Raw genomic sequence first — 19294 nt, 5'->3', positions numbered from 1 at the left:
AATTATGTATATCATTTATTTATTTATTTATTTAAGGCAGTTTCAAAGTCATTAAGATAAAAAACTTTTGCTCCAACACAAAAAGTGATATCCACAATGTCTGTCTGGATGCGATTAAAAAAAAAAAAAGTTAAACAAGAAAAATCGGGTAAAGTCAATTTTGTTATTAATTTTAAAATCACATTAAAAAGTTAAAATAGCAGAAACGGCACCGATCTGATACCCAGGAGCAACACCTGCACAAAATGGTGGACTGGATATCAGGAGGGGAAAAATTAATGGACAGATAGATAGATAGATAGATAGATAAATAGATAAACAGGTAGACAGATAGATGAACAAACTCAGTCTGATCCTGTAACAAATAGAAAAGATTGGAATTGGACTTGGAAAAGATTTTTTTATTTTTGGAACTAGAAATGTTCACATATAAAGAGACATGAATGTATTTTTTTCCTTGGATTAATTTAGTTTATTCATTAGTTTTATACTTTATAATTATTATATTTACTATGCAAATTTAACCAAATAAAAAGGCTGTGGTTTTTAGCTTTGCGTTTTTCCTGTATATTTTAAGGTTTTTTTTTTTTATCATTTTAAATCCTAGTTTTTAAAGATAAAAGTTATATCAGATGGGTATCGATATTATCTGATATTTAAGATTTCAGTATCGGTATTTTCATTGGACAAGAAAAAAATGTTATCCTGCCATGTCTAATAGAAAATAGAAAGAGGAAAAATAACAGAATAAAACAGAAAAAAACAGAAGATATTAAGAAGAGAGGAGGATAAAAAAATTAAAGAGAAAAAATAGGGGGGGGGAAAAAATCAGCCATGATGAATGAAAAGCATCTTGATTTAAAAGTGTCCAGATTAGAGCGGGTCCTAATGAGTGGCTGTGAGGAACCTTTAATCTGGGAATGATGAAGTGAGGACATTAGCTTTAAAAGGGCTTTAAAAACAAAAAAACAGGGTTTTTTAAAATCCTATATTTTACAGGAATGCCCTTCAAATAGAGCTCAAGTCTTTATAAATAACTACGCCAACTTTTGACAGATTATATCGCTCAGGATATTTTCTTGCCATTTGTCACAGCGCAGACAGCACTACCTTTTAAAACTTTCGGACTGATAATGTTGCTCACATTCGTCACTGTGAGTGCAGACACGTCTGATTTGTGGTGTCTGATCTGATTTTTGAGCGGCCATTATTCAACCAGAGAATCTTCTTTTTTCCTGCTTTTGATATTTGATATAGTGTGAAGCCGTTTTAAATACAGAGGCAAAATGATAAAATGATACTCTAAATGATAAAATGACGGATTATGCATCAACTTTGCAGCTAAAGTTTATTAAAAGTAAGATATGTCGAATCAAACTTATCACTCTGTGTATTCAGCATCCTGGGCTTTTACTCACAAAGTCTTTAAGTCTCCTGCTAGACTTAAATTTATTTAAAAAAAAAAACAAAAAAAACACTACTAGGGTCGCTAAACCATAGCGCCTCCCTGAATCCGCTACATCACTAATGCAGTGTTGAAAGTCCAGAAAGCAGCCATGAAAACACGACTGAAATCCAGATCTGTAACATACATCTTAGCTACTTATTACAGACGTAAAGATACGATGTGTCATGACTCACAAATGTATCGTATCATTTCGTTCAGTGAGTGGTAGACCGACATATTACAGTGTGCCACTGATTCAATCCGAGCTAAAGGAATCACCATGGCGATTGGGAAGTTGGAGAACGCAGGAGAGGGGCGCTACAGAGGGTTGCGTGACTCTGACATCACAACTAACAGCACAATAAGAAAAGCCTCATGATTCAGACTTGTGAGTCACATCAGTGACAGATTAACCACATAACATTTTGCTACATGCTGCCAAGAGTCAGAATGAGTCTCGTAAAAACAGACAATGCTTATTTTTTACTGTATGGAAAATGTAACATATTGACACACCACTGTATTTTGCGTATCATTAAAAACGCCTGCATAATGCTGGCTTTATCTTGGGACAACAAACACTACTAAAAATGTCTGCCTATCTAAAATTAAACAACTGAATAAACACCTTACTATTCCTTAAAAGAAAATAAATAAATAAAATATTAACATTAATATTAATATTAATATTAATATTAATAATAATTATTATTATTATTATTATTATAAATAGAAGTAATAATAAAAGTCAGATGGGGCAAGAACTCTTAAAATAACTGCTAAATGTTTCATTTTTAAATCGCTCTTAATCTTCTTAATCCATGCCGTAAATCTATACTCTAGTGTTGCCATTAACAGTTTCCCTGCTTCCCTTGCTGTAATAATAGGAGGTTACACACATGAAATACACGTCTGTCATCACCTCATCACCTCACCATGAGGAAAACGAAAGATAATAAACTATAATAAAATAGTTTTAAATGTCTGGAGCAGTTGAAATTTTTTCTCAGGAAAAAGACGCACGATCATAAATATTAGAGATGTCAGCTGATATCGATACACACCTGATTTTTTTTTTTTTTTTTTTTTTTTTTTTTTTTTATTAGAAACTTCTTTTTTTAAATGAAGCACTTAAATACAGGAAAAATACGCAGCTAAAAATTTTTCAAAAAAATGTTTCAAAATTTAAAAAAAAAATCACTAATTTTGGAAATATAATAAATCTGATAAAAGGTATAAATATAACAAAAATTAATCCTTTCAAAAAAAAGCCCACAATCAATTCTCTTTATATGTAAACATTTCTAGTTTAAAAAAAAAAATTCCAAATCTAGTTCTTTTTGAATTGTTACAGGATCGGCTCAAATTTGTTCTTTTTTCCTCTGATAGAAATGTATATAAAGTATATAAAGGACGCACAGTGCTGTTTTTCACACCAAATATTACTTGTGGGATGCCAATAATTTTGAAAACAATGTTTTGCAGTAAAATGGCACTAATCAAGAAAAATAAATAAAAATAAAGTATGCATGAGCTTATAATTGCATGCGTTATTTTTTAGATTAATGTTTGTTCACGTTCATGAGGGGTGCCATGGACTTGTTTTTAAGCACTGAGCTCTTTAGCTCACTTTTAGAACAAAAAGGTTTTGCCTCCACACTTTCTGAGTCGGCATCCCAGCAGGCAGGGTCGTCCCCATCATTACAGGAACAGAAGCGGGTGGAGAAAAAAATGAGGAATGACTCCTGATTGATGTCGCTGTAGAAATAATGAGGAAAGCCTGAGATTCCATCCCACAGAGAAACATCAAGTGCTGGAGCTGAGCCAGATAAAATATGACTTTGACAGGCGAGGAGTAGTAATGTATAAAAATAAACCAAGGTAACTTATAAGTTCACACACACACACATACACACACACACACACACACACAAGCATCTAAGTGATTAGAGAGTGTTAGATTAATACACACTCGACCGTTTGACACTGACCTTTCTGACACGGCACTTTTAAGAACACACACACAGCTACACACACACATTTAAGGACAATACCAGGTTCCAGGAAATAAACACAATCCTAAAATGTGAAGGCTAAAACGTTCCAGCTAACAAGTCTAACGTTTTTTTTTTTTGTTTTTTTTTTTATGTAGCAGTTCTAGAAAGTAAAAAGAATGTTCAATTTGTCACATTTTCTTGGTTACCTTTGTTTTTTTACATGATGATTGTAAACATTCCTACTAGTGGTTGCACGACTGCTAATTTTTACAGCTAAGCAATTAAAAAAAAAAAAAGTAGTCAACTACTCATCTTTTCCATAATTAAAGCAAAAAACACTACAAATTACATTATCAGCTTCTAGATTTTTAGACTACAATTGTAATGACAAACTAAATGTAAATAAATGTGAAAAATAATAAATAACAGTGTACCAAGTCTTAAAAAGCGATCATGTGGGGGGTGAGCTGGCGGCTTGATGAATCTCTGAGCGCAGCGTAACACTGAAACTCTTTATAAATTAATGATGGATGGAGGATGAAATATCTACAGCAGTGTCTGGGAGGTTTTTCCGCCATGTGCCACTCCAGCTTCAGTAGAGTCCAAAAATGAGTCTGGCTCAGCCTCATTAATCCAGCATGCACCTCTGTTCTGACTCTAAACTAGCTGAGTGTGATTGGATAGTGATGTGCAACCCGCGGCTCTGAAAGCGCAGGTCACGACAGAATTCACTCAGCCACAGTGCAAGGATTTTATTTCATTCATTTTCATTTTATTTTGCGTTAAATGACAGAACAATAACTGCAAGAGCATTTCTTTCTAAAGCAAAAAAAAAAAATCTCACACACACCTCTGCACTTCATGCTAAGCGATAAAGTATTAATGGTTTGTTCATTTACAGCTGACTGTTCATTTTAAGCTGCTCCTGCATTTCTTTACTGTCTGCCTCACTGATTTTTTTTTTTTTCCCACCACCGCGACTAGTCCACATCCCCACAGCGGCAACTAAACTACTAGTCAACTAGCCTACGCAAGCCCTAGTTCCTACAATGTAGCTACGCCATTTTAGTTGTATAAATGTTAACATAAACACACAAATTTCCATGATGTTAGTTTTTATCTAACTTTTTTGTGAGAGAACTTTCTAATAGTAATAGTAATTGTAAAGCAAACCAATGTTAAAGCAGATGTTTTTAGAACATTGCATCTTAAACGTCTTCGAACCTGTTGAACATGTACTGAACTTTCTAACCAACATCCAGAACCTGTCCTTATCACTTCGTGTTTTGTGAAAGGCTGCTTTCCACTATCTTCAGAGCAAATACAAAGTAATATATTCTAAACGTTTCCAGAAACTCTTTCTGAACTAATGAATTAATGAACTAATGAATTAATGAATTTGGCTATTTAGGACACAGCCATTGCTTGAACAGTTGTCTAATATGCAGTGTAATAAAAACTTGCCCTGGTAGCAGACTTCTGGATGCAACCAAATGGACAAACGGTAAACAAATATTACTTCTTTTTTGTTCCTGTGTCAACCGTTACAACTTAAAAACAACTCACATCCACCAGACGGAACTCAAGATTTTGAGTCTGTGCAAAAATAATCAAAAATAAACAACTAAAAAACAGAAGTTCAAATATGTAACGTAATCTGCACACCCTTATTCAGCATTATCAGTTACCTTTTGTTATCACAGAAAAAAGTTGTTACCTTGGACAAGGACAGCTCTCCAGCAGTAGCTATTTGACTTCTTCACCTTATTCTAGTAATAGCAGTAAGGGCCAGGTTAAGCCAATGGGCTAATGAGCTCTACCCCAGGGCCACACCCCTCGGGAGGACCAAGACAGTAGTGTCATTAAAATAATACAAAAATCTGAAATGGATGTAAAAACACAACAAAATGTCACACAGATTTTCTACAGATAATTAGCAAGCAAATTAAATTGTACTTTATCAGTTTTGATGTGTCCCAAATGTCAGGACGGAAGGAAAAGATGACAACGTCGTCTGAGCCAATAAATAAATTTCTTTCTGTTCTACTTAGCTTATGTTACTGAAATCACTGAAAAAGTGTTAACTTCAGCCATTCAGAAGTTTACTTCACAGAAATGCACGAAATCTTCTTTTCTTTACTAGGTTTTATCTTTCCTAACTATTTGGCAGGATTGGCTTGGTGCATCGAGCACTTCACTTATCTGTAAGTAAAACCCATGTGACGTTTCACTTCATGAACCCACTTTGTATTCATCAGACACGAAGTAACTCTCATCCTCATGAGTTGTAATGACATGTCGAAACGCATCAGCGCTCATGCACTAACTGAGGAGATAACACATACGGAGGTCTGAAGCTTCTACGTGTGTTTAGCCACTGCTAACCTTGAGAGGTGAAGTCCGTAAGAGAGTTAAAGATTGGTTAAAGAGCTTAGCTTTACTTTTCCCTAACAGCAGCTCTGATAGTGGTGCAGGCTCATTGTAATGCTCTACATTATCGTTTCTATAGTAACAAATAGTAAAATGGAGCCAGAGTCTAGGGTCAGCCATTATACCATATGACTAGAGCAGACAGGATTAGGGCTGTCACTAAATAATCTACTTCACATTATTTTTAAGATTAAGCTTTATTATCTTAAACACAAATACTGAGTATTTAACTGGAATAAAACATCAGAACACTTATGGCGTTTTCACACTTGGTCTAAATACTCGAGTTCACACCCAGGACTGATTCTCGGCTCGTTTGGGGGCGGGGCTCATGATCACAGGTTTGCTTTCACCTAAAAGAATTCCTTTTGAACTATGAATCGAATGCCGTGCAGTTCCATTCACCACGTTTGTACACGCACGTTGGCAAAATGGTACGCACTAAGTACATCATTATTGTTTTTGTCGTTGTTTTTATTTTCCTTTAGCACCAACTGCGTTTTTGATTGCATGGCATGTCAAAGGGTTATTCTTTCTATTATCACACAAACACGTGACATGCGTTTTTCGTGACGCTCTCGGTGCAAGCACTCGAGCCACACAGGTGAGTAATTACAGCGTTCCAGCGTTCCACAATGAAATTGTGGTTTTATATCAGTAACCATCATAATACTTTCCCCGGCATTACAAAAGTAGAAATAGAAAATAATGTGACAAATTGAACCAATCTCGTTACTAGACATGTGGCATCGAGCATGTGTAGCTTCCACACCTGGTGAAGACCATGCTGCAGCTCCACCAGTGTGAGAACCAGACCATCATTTTCAAGAGAATCACAGATCGGATCTCTGGACTGCTCCAAAACAGATTTCATACTACATCAAATGCACTGAGTCCAGGGAGAAAAAATAAAACACAACAAACCACAGCAAAGGATCCTCAGCGTCATGTTACCACCCTGAAGTTATTATTTTCCTGCATTCGATTTTCTGCCTCTGAAGCTACGCTGAAGCACACAACCACCTCATTAACACCAATCTTTATTTCATCTGCATTACTCATCATAATAAAGCTAATCTCGAGAGCAAACTGGGTTAATTATTTAGCTGATACTAGATAGGACTGGTAAGAAGTGGTGTTATTGTTCATATCAGCACTAAATGCACTCCAGGCAGGTTTTTTTTTTTCCCCCCCACAGCAATTGTGGAAAAAAAATCTTAAGGCGGATTTAAAAACAGGCATGAATAAGGTTTTTTTTTTTTTCCCAAGCCCTAACATTTGTGCATCATCATTATCATTATTATTATCATCATCATCATTATTATTATTATTATTATTATTATTATTATTATTATTATTATTATGTAGATTCCATTTTGTCTGCTATAAAAATGACAAAAAAAAAAACAACCTAGCAGAGCTATACTATATGGCAAAAAGTTTGTGGTTCTTCCGGAAACTGTTGCAACAAATTTGGAAGCACACAGTTGTATAGAATGTCTCTGTGTGCTGTAGAATTACAATTTCCCTTCACTGGAACTAAGAGGCTGAAACCTGTTCCAGCATGACGATGCCCCTGTGCACAAAGCGAGCTCCATGAAGACATGGTGTGTGAAGGTCGGCGTGGAAGAACTCGAGTGTCCTGCACAGAGCCCTGACCTCAACCCCACTGAACACCTTTGGGATGAACTGGAACACCGACTGAACCCCAGACCTTCTCACCAACATCAGCGCCTGATCTCACTAATGCTCTTGTAGCTGAATGAACACAAATCCCCACAGCCATGCTCCAACATCTAGTGGAAAGCTTCCCAGAAGAGTGGATCCAGCAAAGGAGCAATAAATCTGGAATGAGATGTTCAGAAAGCGTACATGGGTGTGATGGTCAGGTGTGCACATACTTTCGTCCACATAGTAAAGAGTTTTAGAGGAGTATTTGAAACCTGCCAGGACTGAAAGAGTAAAGATTCATAGCAAGATTATTGTAAGAGAGAGAGAGAGAGAGAGAGAGAGAGAGGAAAGAAAATAATGAAAGATCAATATGAATACGTTTAAAGTGATGGTGAAAATCATAAAGAAGGAGATGATGATGGCTTTTAAGTGCATCAGCTTTAAAGCCGTGTGGTTACGCAGCTGGAGAGAAGTATCTGACACTTACTGTGTGGGAATGATTAATGCTCACCTCATTAAATCATCATACATCATTAACTCGAGCATCGTTAAAGCCTGGCTGCAAAGATCTGCGCCGTATACGTAAAATTTTCATCTTACGCTGCAAAAGAAATCTTAGAAATCAGGGAAACTGACTCCTACACTTTTTCATCCCTTCGCCGACCCTGGCCTTAGTGTGCATTATTCAAACGGATCAGAATTCTGTTTCAAAGGAAGGTTTTCTCTTATGCGGGAGAACAGCTAGTCTCTGGTCCCCGTCCCCGGACCCGGTATCACATCTGCGGGTGTGTTTTGAGCAAGTTCAGCTCACGTTTCTCTTCAATCATACAGGAAAGTTTGGCCTCATCTCACAAAGCAGTTTTTTTCTTTGTGCTATTAAGTGGAGCTATTTATATAATTAGGAACTCCATCCACGAAATAGCAGCAGTGTGTTCAGGGTGATAATTAATTTCCATGCAAAGAGTTCAGCTTGTCGTCTCTCATCTCACATCCTGAGGCGACACGCTTTTCAGACCAAAAAAACCAGTCCTTTTTCTGTTGTTCTTTTCCCCGCTTAGGGATGGTCCCGGACTTGAATTGAATCTCTAAGGTCAAAAAATTGAAGCTCAAACAAGTCCACTGAGACAAGGGATTCATTTTAGGACAGACCTTCTGCTAAGCAAAGATATTTTTGGTGTTTATAAACATAATTATGTGAACAGCAAAAAAAAATAAACCCTCATTAGTGACCTTGTGTGATATGAAGTAAGTGGAAAAAAATTTGGGCAGAGGTCAAAAGCATAATAGTGTGTGTTTGTGTATGGAAAACACATGTGCCCAAGTGTGTTAACTCGCTCCAACACAGTATGCAAATGATTTAATGGCCGTGTTTGAGTTAAACAAACTGAACAGACAATCCGCAGATTTGTTCTCACACAGATCTGTGTCTGGGCCATATGAGTTAACCTACAGGCACATACAGTACTTAACTACAGGGTGTGTGTGTGTGTGTGTGTGTGTGTGAAACCAGTGCAAACGGGGATAAGTGTTACCTCATGAATCACAAGAAGTTTGAACCTTTGCTTACCAAAGTCATCTTCTTTGTTTAAAGAACACTTAGCATCATACAAACAGAAATGCCTAAACAGTTTATCAGTTCATCACCAAGAGATATTTGGCTTCAATCACACAGTCAAACAAGATCCCTACTTCAAACAGTATGTGATTGGAGAACATTCTCTAATTAAAATGCATAAGTATCATACTAACTTGGATAAAAGTGAATAAATGTAAATGTAAAAAATGTAATAAATTGAAATGATATTACAACATTCATAGCCAATAAAGTATCACAATAAAGATATTATATCATCATACTGTCAAGCTCAATCTTTAAAAAAATGTCTAGAAATTTCCTCAATAAATTTATGATTGCTTTATTACAAATCTCGACTCTTCTGATATGTTATTGTTTCTAAAGCATGAGCTAATTCACAGAGATGTGCACAGCAGATGCTCCACATGGTCTAAGACTATTAATAAACGGATTTAAAAATGTGTTGTTGCTTAACAAATAATAATAATAATGTGTGTAATCACTGACATAATGAAGTTTTCTGTGAGGAGACATTTATTTAGCATTTATGGAAGGAGTCTCCGCTGCCAGCTCTGTGTAACAGTCAGAGGTGAAGCTGTAACTTTAGGTTTTCTGCCACAGGGAACGGTGCTGTAATGAGCATGAGAACAGGAGATAGCTTGGTTTGTAGACATTCCACAACATTAAATGCAACCATAAATGGATAAAAAAGTATGAAGTGTTGTTTTGTAATGAATAAAAGTTTGAAGTGTTGACAAATTGCTGAATAAATGACAAAAGATGTTGTTATTGGAAAATAATCAACTTCAGGGTCAAACACTGTTATTTATGCCGAATATTTTAAAATATTTTTCTGCCATCCTGTTGCAATCTGCACTAAATCTAGCACAACCTTTTTTTTTTTTCTTAAACTCTGTTGTTATTTTATTTGTTATTTTCATTCTTTTTAATTTATATATATATATATATATATATATATATATATATATATATATATATATATATATATACATATATATATAAAAAACATGCCCCAAACATGCTAAAGAGAAAAAAAAAATCCCTCAGGTCATCAGGTCCGGCAGGGATTGTAGGTGGGGGGAGTGAATGACCAGCGCTTTCCTCCACCCTCAATACCACGACTGAGGTGAGACCCTTGAGCAAGGCACCGAACCCCCAACTGCTCCCCGGGTGCTGCAGCAAAAAAAGGCTGCCCACTGCTCCGGGTGTATGTTCACGGTGTGTGTGTGTGTGTGTGCACTTGGATGGGTTAAATGCAGAGCACAAATTCAGAGTATGGGTCACCATACTTGGCCACACTTCACTTCACACACTTTATTAAAATCAGGGAGGAAAAATGATTCTTGAAAGTTAAAGCTCCTGAAATTTGCTCTAAGTGTTTTACCCTCTTTCTCGCAAAGTTACACACGAATATTTAAAAAAAAAATGAGTAAATTAGAGAGAAGGACAACGTGACTGAGAAGGCTGGGGTGAAAACGGCACTTAATTGCTGTGTGCTGCTTTAAACATGCATCACAATGAGAGTTTGGATTTAAAAAAAAAAGGTTAAAGGTATGATTTTTATCCTCTTCTTTCTGAGCACGCTGCAGCACTTGACAAAAACTGCAGGCCTGAAAAAAAGGATCAATGGCTCATTAACTCCTTTGTAAGCACTCGCATGGTGGAAAATGAATTTACGAAGCGTTGTGCCAGACATAACACCAAGAGACAGAATGAGCAAGCGATGTGGAAACAGAGAGAATGAGGGACAGACCAAAACCAATACCACAAACGGAAAAGGAGCGGATGTCACTGTTCTGCATTGAAACTGGATTCCCAGGTGGTGTAATGGTGCTGCTGTCCAGTAACAACACACTCCACTCCCAGGTGGTGTAATGGTGCTGCTGTCCAGTAACAAGACACGCCACAGATGCTTGGACAGGCCTCTTTGTCTTTCGCTGCATAGCCATCGTCAACTTTCCACCTCATTAGCTGCGACACGTTTCCAAAGTCTTTTTGTGACCAAATCAATGGATATTTACTTTATTTTTCTGATATCATTAGGAATTTCCTTTAATCATGGCGTAATGTGTGTGCTTCATCTTGAGTCTGATCATAAAGGCCACAAGTAGTAGACACTGTGTTCAACCAGATGATCCTAATTATCCATTTGACTGCAGTGATGTAACCGAGATGCAATTATAAGCCATAAAAAGTTTATACAGGGACGGCGGGTGCAGAAACTAGGAAACTTTAGAACAGGAAAAATCCATTTAATCATCTGTGTTAGTTTGACGTAGTGGAGCCCATAGTGCGAACAAGAACCAGCAACATGCTGCAGACCTTTACTGCATATTTCACGTTTATATTTGTGCTTGATTTTATTATTTATTTTACTGCATGTGTTCATGATTTCAGTGCTAGTTGCAATCATGTATTACAATAGGCTACATCCTACAGTCACTTTTAAATAAATAAATTTGTCACTAACAACGTTCCTGTGAATTTTATAAGCTATGTGAGCATCTCATATCCACAGCTCACTGTGAGCACCCATTTTTTCACCACCTCAAACAGCCGAGGTTGTGTGAATGCTCTGAAGTGGGAAGTAAAAAGGTCACAGTTGGAAAGAGTTCCCTGCTGTCATGATTGCAGCATGTCTTTGTTCTTTCTATAAATAAACAAATTTTGCTCGCCTGTATTCCCGTTATTGAATTCTCATGTCAATACAAATGCTAATGTCAAATAATTGATTGGTAATAATTCACTATCACAAAAATGTCACTGTATGTTAACAAACAAGATTAGAGAATGACAGGATGTTTCTGTCCAGAAAAAAATTATACAGTAGCTACTAAAAACGCCACCATTTTTATGGGTTCGTACAAGTACAGCTGAGAAACAAGTGAGAGGAATTCCTTTCCACTTGGTTAGTGTTGCCTTGTTAGTTAGTGTTATATATACACGCTCAAATATTGTAGAAATGTAGAAATACGTAGCACTGCTCTGATAGCCAGTATTGGTATTCTGCTGATACCAGTAAAAATGCTGGATTGGATATCATATCGGCTAATGGAACCTGTAACAAATGGTGGTGATTTGGATTTGGAAATGTTTACATACAGTATAAAGAGACTCTGTTTTTTTTTTTTTTTGCTATGATTGATTTTATAATAATTATATATTTTGTGTGAAAGAGTTTAACTGTGAAGTAAGTGCTTAACTCTTTTTACCAGAGGCCAAAAAATGGAATTTCCACCTGTTTTGGGGATGTACAGCAATGAATTTTCTTGTGATGTCACTCCACATGGCTCATATGAAATATATATATATATATATATGGTGTTTTACTATCAAAAAAGCTTTAGTGCTGCTCTTTTTATCTCTGTACCAATGTTATTGTGAAGAGGTGTGAATATAATTATTAATTATTACTAATAATAATTATTATTATTACTATTATTACTTTTATTATTATTACTGCAAGAAAGGGTTAACTTTATATATATATATATATATATATATATATATATATATATATATATATATATATATATATATATATAAAAACAAAAAAACAATATCTGTATCGGCTGATTCTCAAGGTTTCGGTATCGGAAAAGAAAAAGTGCTATCGTGCCACCTCTAGTAAGAACAATATATTGTCTCTGTTTTAGCCAGTTACCTCTTTTTGGAGTCTTTCTATCAGTGTATGCGATCATCTGAGCAGTATTAAAGTCCACACTGATTCGGGGTGTATAGTAAACAGTGTGTCTCATGCGAGCACATGCATGCGAGCAGTGTAGCTCTATTAATTCCAACAAATAATCACCTTTGGAAAGTAACTGCAAGAAGATGTGGGGAAAGAAGTTTCACCTTTGCCCAACTGACCTAAATTGTTCTACATTTTAATTACAAGGGAGAATTGTGAAATTTTAGCTTTAGCTGATTTATATACACACAACCATTTTTGATGTTTGTTTTGATTGACCATGATGTGTTGTGAGGACAGTGATTGACGTTGTGTTAGACAGCTTTCTGAGTGGTGTATGTGCTATCGAGTCAGGAGGTGTTTGTCCTCCATCTCTTCTGCAAAATAATGTGTTTGTTCATTTGCATGTGTCTAAGACATGGATGGTGTACAAACACCACTGCACTGACCTCTCGCTCCTGTCTACACGCTAAATATTGACTTAGCGTGTACATGTCCTGACATCTGTTAACACTCGTAACGCTTGTCTGCATGTTTGTGTGTGTGTGTGTGTGTGTGTGTCTGTCAACTTTTACAAGCGCCTCTGATAAAGACAAGGTGGGCGACAGGGGCAGTTTTGTCTTCCCGTCCTTCAGATTAAAGCTGTATAATTGTGCTTTGTAGGCGTGAACATGCTGATGAGGCAAAACTGATTGTAATAACACTTGCTGAAAACGCTGTAATTGTAATTGCAGGCTTAAACCGTGTCCCAGAGGCACTACACAATTTACACAACAAAGCGTTAGATTAGAAAAATCTGAATGCACAAAAATGTTGGACTTAATTCTTAACAAAGTAAAGTGAGATGAACAGAGCTGAAATTGCAGATGGGTGAATGTGATCGAGCTGGAACTGGAGGCCCTTCGATTGAACTGGCATCAGAGCTATTTTTGGATTGGACTCTAATTAGAGTTAAATCAATTGTATGGTGGAATTTGTACATTTGCAAACCGCTCACAAGGAAGTCTGTCTCACTCAAATTACATTATTAAGCAACATAATCTAGTTTTGTTACCTTTGCACTTTGGGAGGTTGGGCCTAGGGCATGGAATGATTTTAAATATGATTTCGCTTGTCCAAGATGGCCGCTTATATAAAGTCACAGTGTCCTAAAACACAAGTCAGTAAGTACGGCCCAAACTTCTATTTGATGCCTCCTTGATTCGTCGGCTCTACATCCTTCAGCCAGTGACCCCGTAAACGACTGAAGTCCATCATCTTTATGGGCATACCAATTCTTAAAACGCACTCAGGGAAATCAAGGAACGAGAAGACGAGAAGGTTTTTAGATAAATAGGTGCATCCAACACATAAGTCTTTCATTTTGGTGCATGATGCAAGTCTACAGTATAAATGAAATTTAAAAAAAAAACAATTTACAATAATTAATACAATAATAAGACCCACAAATAAATCAATAAACTTTATTAGATACATAGAGGTGGTAAAAACAGTAAATCTCTTTAACGATGCCTAAACCCTCACTAGCTAAGTGTGACTTCCTCACCCAGTGAAGGTCACGCTTTGATCCCGTTGTTGGATAGCTACACGCCATAGCGAAACAGACACACGTCTAATCAATTCAGTTTATAATCAGATACCGGCTGTCGAAATGTCCACGACTCTGAGGATTATTCAAGTTGTTCTGAGTGCCATTTTTATGAACAGTTTCTCAGAGAACAAACTCTTCTTAAAATGGTGATCTTTCATCCATGTACTTTATACTTCCAGTGTTATTTATGCCTATAATGAAATGTGCAAAATTATACAATTTGCACATAAAAATCTTGAAACTTTCTGTATAAAAAATGTATGAGAATGTTTCAAGGCTAAGCAAAATAATCTCACAATATTCACAGGGATATTAAAGCACAGGAGCCATTTTGTTTGAAGGATAAAAGCTACAACTGCTAACTCTAACCCTCATCTTTCCATAGCATTTATTGTTTTTCAAAATACGTAAGTAAGTAAAATATTTCTGAAATGGAACACTACTCATCTCGCTTATTTTAACTGATACTTAATTCTGGGCATTTCCAAATTACCGCTGACTGATAAGGTCAGAAATCTTATCTTAATGTGCTTTCTTTCCCATATTATTCAATATCTATTATTATATCAATCTCCTGATGCTCAATTTTAGGTCTTTCAGCTTTAGATTTACTTTCTAACACTTTAACTATTTTAACAGTCAGCAATCACCGAATGTATGAGAAAGTCATAAAGTGGAATACTACCGTGAATTCATTCAAAAATAAAAATAAATTAGGTTTTTAAATAAAGATTAACCTTGTTGTTTGCTGGTACAAGTTTTTATTCAAACACGCCAGTCTGTCAACTGTTCCTGACAAACTTTTGGGTTTAAGAAAATTAAACCACTTACATGCTGCAGAGGATGTTTAGCCTTTTTTCCTCATCTTTTGATGCATTTTTTTCACTCTGGCCCTTTTTGTCTCTCCACAGTTCCAAGATGGCAAGCTAACTATCAAGCTTGTTTCATTACACGATGTTGCAGGTTACTTTGTCTTTGCAAACACACGGTTACATTTCTTCTGCTCTCTCTGTAGAGTAAAAGACGCATGTCGCCACCTAGAGGACCAATATAGAAATGTTCAATGTTCAAATTTGCTGCTACCGCAACGCTACCAAATTCTGAAATCTGATTGGTCGAAAGGGGTTGATTCGTTTCCCATAACAGCAGCTGTGTCAGCAGCGCAGCTGCAAATCCCAGGTTTATATTAATACTCTCACTGTACTGCATTAACGTTTCTATGCTCTACATAATCTTAACCTAATAATAAATGAAATAAAAAAAAACCATGTTATTTAACAAAGAAAAAATTTGTTAAATAAATGTTGGTATGCTTTCTGTAAGGAGACATTTATTTAACATTTATTAAAGGAGTCTCCAGTGTCAGCTTTGTAACAGTCAGTAAGACTTCTGTCATGATAAATTTTTGCACTTTCTGGTTGCTTGGCTTCATGACAAGTCTTATTAACCAGAAGAGAGAGAAAAAAGAGAGGCTGATGAGAGAATGTCTGTATAGCTGCTATAACTATAACTGTTAACTTGTTTCATGGACGTTCCACAACATTAAAAGTAACTGTAAATGGATAAAAAGCATGACGTGATGTTCTTTAATAAATACAAAATTGTAATCCATGGCAAATTTCTGTGGTATAAGTGGCATTAAACATATCAGGAATTGATGTTATAAGAAAATAATCAACTTTGAAGTGGCAACATTAAATCTGCAGTAACTGATTACTTTCATATAACAGCATGCCCCAAGTGTTTTATTCCTTCCTAACCGATTTCAATCTTTCTGAAATCAAACAAATTCGATTTTGTTCATTACAATTCTGAGACCTTTTTGGTAGCTTACATTTAGAAACAACACAATAATAATTAAGAATTATTGATACATGTCTTCAAATGACATGAAACATCCGTCTCTCAATAAAGCCACACAAATCTCATCTTCACATCTAATAGGGCTGATGAAGCTAGCGAGGTTATGGCTCCCAAGTCTCTGTCTGCTTTCCCTCTCTCAACATTATTAAATATGATTTCTCATCGGCTAATTACATCTGGAAATATCCTAGTTATTTATAAGTTTATAATCAACCATGGAGGAAGCAAGGGTATTTATCGTCTCAGTTATCTTTAGGTCTTCAATGGCAAAGGAAAAACTTTTCCAAAATGACACAAGGAAGAAATCATTAGCCGAACTAATCATCGTCTGGGTCGTGGAAGATAGTGAGGTTATAAATAAACAGGAACAAAAATGGGTGCATATGGATGATACAGAGTCAGAATCTGTGAGATTATTCAGTAATCAGTGTTAAAAGTCTGTTTAAGGTCTGGGGTGACGGTTGATTAGGTCAGGCGTTATAGAGGACACTGAAATTAGAAATCCTGATGGCCTGGAGAAAGGAAATTAAACTCTCTGAGGAGTGGAGGATAGGTGATGTTACCGGTGGAAAAGAGAATATCCACAGCGTCAAGGTCCTTTGCATAGAATAATACAGTGAGGGGAACTAAATATTCGGATACTTTTGTTTTTGTTATTTAATAACACTTCCAATATATATCTCCACCTTAGATTTACACACATTGTCTTTTGACTTTGTACTTATAAATATGAACAAAAAGTATGTATTCATAAGCATAAACAAAGATTTGTTTAAAAAACAAAATTGATAGAGTAAAACATATTCAGACAGACACCACAAATTACCAATATTAGCACTTTGTTGCAAAGCTACTGCTGACAATTACAGCTACGAGATGTCTACGATAAGAAGTAACTAGGGTTTTGCAGCATTGTGGTTTAATTTTAGCCCATTATTTTTGGCAAATCTTCTCCAATTCCCCAGGGCTATGTGGCTCCCTCTGATGGACTCGCAAAATCCTCCATAAATTTTTAATGGGATTCGAGTCAGGAGAATGGCAGGACCAGGTAAGGTCTTCTTGAGTTATCTTGGTTGTATGTTTGGGGTCGTTGTCTTGTTGAAACCTCCCTCTTCTCCCCAGATTCTGATTTCCTGGCAGATAAGATTAAATTCGCCTCTAATATGTCCCAGGACATCTTTCCATTCATGTTTCCTTCGAAGATGTGTGATGCACCAGTACCATTTGCAGAGAAGCAGCCTTGTGTAATGATGCTCCCACCACCGTACTTCACTGTGGCTATTGTGTTCTTGGTGTTCTTGGGATCATATGTGCAACCCTTGTTTCTACAAGCATCATGAGCTAAATTATTGCCATAGAGTTGTAATTATATTTTGTTTCCAAATGCAGGTAAATGCTTTTAGACGCATGTCTCTGTGTTTCTTTTATTTTATTTTTTTTTTAGCAGAGCAGTTCAGCTGAGGTGTAGGAACAGAGGTAATTGCAATACATTTCAGTGCTTATTATTTTCTGCGTAACTGTTGTTCCTGCTGCTTTCAGGTCGTCCTGCATTTCTTTTCAAGTGACTGCTGGCTTCTCTCTTACCTTCCTTATGATTAGTCTGAGAGCATATTGTGAAATCTTGCATGGTTCTTTTGTCCAGGGAAGATTAGTTGTGAGTCCATGAACTTTCCACCTGCGTATTATCAAACCAATTGTACTGACAGGGATGTTTAAGGTCTTTGCTATGGCTCTTTAGCTTTTTCCCCATTTGAGTGTTCCTTAATAACCTCCTAATGTTCCTGAGAACTTTAGGAAGCTCCTTCACATTCACCATGATTGCTACTGGCTGCATGAAATCTTCCCAACCAATGGCAACGTCTTTTATAATGATACCAGGTGCAATTTGCCGGAGAACATTTTTTGCAGCATTTGATTTAGAACTTGATTTATTTTAATGTAACTTTAACATATAGTGTCCGAATACTTTCTCCCATATAATTTCCCTTTTTAATCTTTTTTAAATGCATATGAATACATACTTATTTTTTTATATTTACAAGTCCCAACTCAGAAGACATGAATCTGAAGTGGATGTATGCACTGGAAGTATATTATTTCCCCTCATTATATATGAACAAACTGGTGCTGTTTTTAAACAGAACATATTAAATATTAAACAGATGAAGCATACAATAATAATAATCATGATGACGAGGATAATAATATTATTATTATTTGCTTTATCTGTTTAATATTTAATATGTTCTGTTTAAAAACAGCACCAGTTTGTCAATAGCCTACTGAGCCTGCTGCTTCTCCACCAGGCAAGTGAATGAAAAACTGATGAAAAAGTGAATGCACAGACTAGGAATTTGTCCAGCCTTGTTGAACAATAAACTGCTTTCAATTTAGAATTTACATAACATCATTGTGATTATTATCATATCCTACCGGTAATCAAAGCCACGAAAAACTAAAACACCACACACCTTATTTCCTCTAAAGGTCTAATTTCCTCTAAACACAATAACTGTACTGTTATCTTTAGATTTCTAACTTTATTAAAAGTTTAAAAACATGAAATCTACATGTGTAAGTTATAAATACACAAACACGGACGCTCATCAGCAGGCTCACACATTCACATGGAACCACTATGAATAAAAGATGATTCCTCGCCTTTGGCATGGTCTCGAATGATGGAGTATTAAACGATTCACACCCACTTTCTTTAATGTTTTGTCTTTTGAAACTGCAGAAGGTGGCACTGCACAGACTCTCCAAGAGGAAAACAAATAAAATATGATCACCCTCTTCAGTAGCCTTGGTCCCCTGATTTTTTCCAATAGTGAAGTTAAAAGACAGTCATCTTTTAAAGATATTATCCGTTCTAGGACTTTCAGTGTTCTGCTCATAACCAGGCTGAGGGTCACACATCCACTGCACACTATAAAAGCAGCAGGAAACTGAAAGAGACATAAAATATGAAAAAAGAGCTACAAACAGAAAATGTAAATTGTTATTT

At 36.1% G+C, this 19294-nt stretch overlaps 1 protein-coding gene across 2 annotated transcripts in view; it reads right to left on the bottom strand.

Moving 5' to 3' along the window:
- The window catches only part of fmn2a (formin 2a), a 204677-nt gene that overhangs the window by 168266 nt on the left and 17117 nt on the right, over positions 1-19294 (bottom strand). Inside the window, exon 1 of one of the 2 annotated variants that reach the window (XR_008302518.1) lies at positions 15256-15724. The exons of the other annotated variant lie outside the window; for it this stretch is intronic. The gene's annotated coding sequence lies outside the window, so the exon portion shown is untranslated. Of the gene's footprint in view, positions 1-15255; positions 15725-19294 lie in introns of those variants that run through there. 2 annotated transcript variants of the gene reach the window in all.

The sequence above is a fragment of the Pangasianodon hypophthalmus genome, chromosome 10 (genome assembly GCF_027358585.1).
Source record: "Pangasianodon hypophthalmus isolate fPanHyp1 chromosome 10, fPanHyp1.pri, whole genome shotgun sequence".
NCBI classification, from domain to species: domain Eukaryota; kingdom Metazoa; phylum Chordata; class Actinopteri; order Siluriformes; family Pangasiidae; genus Pangasianodon; species Pangasianodon hypophthalmus.
Note: the sequence above shows the minus strand (reverse complement) of the source record. Positions and strands in the feature narration are given on the sequence as shown.